Here is a 4,216-nt window from a genome sequence, read left to right on the forward strand (position 1 = left end):
TTCCCGGTTGGACAGTTCCGCTTGTCCATTTGTTTGCGGATGATAAGCAGTAGCAACCTTATGTGACACTTCATAGCACTTGAGCAATGCTTCTACCTTCCTGTTACAAAAGTGGGATCCTTGGTCGCTCACGATTGCTCGTGGCGACCCATAACGGCATACAATGTGATTCCTAATGAAAGACACAACGGCATTGGCGTCGTCAAGGCGGGTAGGTATGGCCTCTACCCACTTTGACACGTAGTCAACCGCTAACAGAATATACAGATATCCACTAGAGTTGGAAAACGGTCCCATAAAGTTAATGCCCCATACATCAAATATTTCACAGAACAACATAGGTTGTTGAGGCATTTCATCCTTTTGGGATGCGTTTCCTGACTTCTGACACTGATGGCAAGACACACATAACCGGTTAGCATTCTTGAATAAGGTTGGCCACCAAAATCCACAATCCTACACTTTTTTAGCGGTCCTTTGTGGGCCAAAGTGGCCACCACATTCGGACGAATGACAAGCTTCAAGAATTGGTTGGAATTCAGACTCCGGGACACATCTTCGAATTACTTGGTCCACACCCCTCTTCCACAAGTGAGGGTCATCCCAAATATAGTATTCGGAATCACTCCCCAACTTGTCCCTTTGGTTTTTTGAAAAGTTGGGAGGGAAGATTTTCGCAACCAAGTAGTTCACCATTGGGGCAAACCAAGGAAAGCTATCCAACACAGTGATGAGCAGATATTTTATACGCTTTTTGGGGATAATTTCATATAGTTTAGAGTATGTTTTAGTTAGTTTTTAGTCTATTTCTAGTAGTTTTTAGGAAAAATTCATATTTCTGGATTTTACTATGAGTTGTGTGTTTTTCTGTAATTTCAGGTATTTTTCTGGCTGAAATTGAAGGAGCTGAGCAAAAATCTGATTCAGGCTGAAAAAGGACTGCTAATGCTGTTGGATTCTGACCTCCCTGCACTCAAATTGGATTTTCAGGAGCTACAGAACTCGAAATGGCATGCTTCCAATTGAATTGGAAAGTAGACATCCAGGGCTTTCCAGCAATATATAATAGTCTATACTTTGCACAAGGATAGACGACGTAAACTGGCGTTCAACGCCAGTTCTCTGCCCAATTCTGGCGTCTAGCGCCAGAAAAGGATCGGTAGCCATTGACAACGGTGATCCACCAACACACAGCTTGCCATAGGGGGACGTGCGTGCGTGAACAAGAAGACAGAGGAAAGCAGAGACTCAGAAGACAAAGCATCTCCAAAACTCCAACATATTCTCCATTACTGCACAACAAGTAACTTTTAATTTATGCTCTACTGGTTACTCACAATTCAATTGATAAACATAATTGACTTCCTGACTGATTTACAAGATAACCATAGATTGCTTCAAACCAACAATCTCCGTGGGATTCGACCCTTACTCACGTAAGGTATTACTTGGACGACCCAGTGCACTTGCTGGTTAGTGGTACGTGTTGTGAAAAGTGTGATTCACAATTCGTGCACCACACAGCATGCAAACTATCCAATGGGAATGAGTCATTGATTGGAAATGGATCAATTTTTAAATTCTCAATGTGGCTTGAATGATCCGCAACCAGGTTTTGAGATCCACTCCGGTCCCTAATCTCAATGTCGAATTCTTGCAAAAGAAAGATCCAATGTATGAGTCTAGGCTTTGACTCATTCTTTGTCAATAAGTACTTTAAAGCTGCATGATCCGTGTATACCACTATCTTTGAACCTAGCAAATAAGATCTGAATTTATCCAAAGCATGAACAATAGCTAGGAGTTCTTTTTCAGTAATGGTATAGTTGGATTGTGCTGCATCTAGTGTCTTAGAAGAGTAAGCAATGACATAAGGGAGTTTACCATCGCGCTGTGCAAGCGTGGCACCTACAGCATGGTTTGACGCATCGCACATTATCTCAAATGGCAACATCCAGTTGGGGCCTCGCACAATTGGTGCCGTGGTAAGAACTCTCCTTAGCTCTTCAAAAGCTTTTACACATTCACTATCAAACTCAAAATCCACATCTTTTTGGAGTAGGCGCGACAATGGCAAAGCAATCTTACTAAAGTCCGTGATAAAGTGCCTATAAAATCTTGCATGTCCCAAAAACGAGCGGACCTCCCTCACGGATGAGGGGTGAGGCAAAGTGGTGATAACTTCGACCTTGGCCGGGTCTATAGAAATGCCTTCATGAGATAGTACATGTCCTAACACTATACCTTGTTGTACCATAAAGTGACATTTTTCAAAATATAATACAAGGTTAGTGTCAACACATCTAGCTAGGACCTTGGCCAAGCTCTCTAAACAATAATCAAATGAAGTACCATAAACGCTGAAGTCGTCCATAAAGACTTCCAGACAATTCTCCATTAGATCGGAGAAGACACTCGTCATGCACCGCTGAAAAGTAGCAGGTGCGTTACATAGTCCAAATGGCATCCTTTTATAGGCGAAGGTGCCAAACGGACAAGTAAACGTGGTCTTCTCCTGATCTTCAGGAGCAATATGTATCTGGAAGTAGCCAGTAAATCCATCAAGAAAGCAGTAGTGAGATTTACCTGCCAAGCGGTCTAGCATCTGATCGATGAAGGGTAAGGGGTAATGGTCCTTCTGTGTAGCAGCGTTCAATCTTCTGTAGTCAATACATACTCGCCACGCATTTTGTACTCTTTTAGTGACCAATTCACCGTCGTCCTTCTTGACCGTTGTGATGCCCGACTTCTTGGGGATAACCTGAACCGGGCTCACCCACTCACTGTCGGAGATTGGGCATATGATATCCGCATCCAGTAATCAGGTGACCTCTTTCTTCACTACATCGAGGATGGTTGGGTTGAGCCTCCTTTGCGGTTGCCTAACCGGCTTAGCTCCATCTTGGGGAAATATCCTATGCATGCACTTGCGGGGGTCAATTCCCACTATATCCGCTAGGCTCCATCCTATTACTTTCTTGTACTTTCTTAGAACATCTAGGAGCTTTCCCTCTTCTTCACTTGAGAGCTCACTAGCAATAATGACCGGAAACCTTTGGTTATCCTCTAAGAAAGCATACTTCAAATGAGATGGAAGGGGCTTCAGTTCACTTTTTGTCTCAAGATGAGGTTCCTTTTCATCAGGCTCATGGGACTCATTCTTGACAACTTCCTCATGTTCATCTTCTTGGTCATCCGTCTCCTCAACAATGGGGTAGCACAACTTGTCATGGTCTTCTTCTTGCACTTCCGCTACCACTTCATCAATCACATCACATCGGAGCACGGAATGTTCTTCGGGAGGATGTTTCATGGCTTCCTCTAAATTGAACTTGATAATCTTGTCTCCAACCCCAAAGGAATATATACCGGTGAAGGCATCTAACTTGAATTTGGAGGTTTTGAGGAAGGGTCTACCAAGTAGAACGGAGGATGAGCTTCTATTTTCTGCTGGAGGCATTTCACGAATGTAAAAGTCAACCGGAAAAACCAAGTCCTTAATTGCCACGAGTACATCTTCCGCTATCCCCATCACTGTGATCACACTTTTATCGGCTAAGGCAAACCTCGCCGCCAATTTCTTCAATGGAGCTAAATTCAACCGCACATAGATAGAAAGTGGGCCGAAGTACTAGGCGTGTAGTCCAATCGCCTTCTAGCTTGCCGAGTGTGCAACAAAGTTCTTTCAATCTCAGGATCAAAATTGGCTAAGCTAGAATTCGGTTGAGACCGAGTCATCAAACTTGAAAGTCATAGCACAAATGCAAAAGAAATCTAAACTATAGCTAAGTATTGGAAGAAGTAAAATATCTACAATATTCACATATTCACATAACCAATATCAAGGAACATGTTGCAACCATTCCCCGGTAACGTGATGTGTGAACTTTTGTGTGGCATAGAATTCCACTAATGAATGAAATCTCGTTGCAAGTATAGTTCTACACCAACAAAGAGTCCTCACATACAAAAATTTTGGTTGTCACGAATAACAAACCCCAAATAAGAAATAACCGGAGTATTTTGGACTCCGGATCGTCTCACAAGGAATTGCAATGAAGTGAATGATTATTAGCTATGAAGGGTTAATGTCAAACACTTGGTGGGTACAAATGGAAAGCATAGCAAAATAGCAAGGAAAGTAAATCTACACTACTCAATTGCAAGGAATTAAACAACAACAAATCAAATCAACAATAAAGGAATATGAATCATA

This window comes from Arachis ipaensis, chromosome B10 (assembly GCF_000816755.2).
Source record: "Arachis ipaensis cultivar K30076 chromosome B10, Araip1.1, whole genome shotgun sequence".
Lineage (NCBI taxonomy): Eukaryota > Viridiplantae > Streptophyta > Magnoliopsida > Fabales > Fabaceae > Arachis > Arachis ipaensis.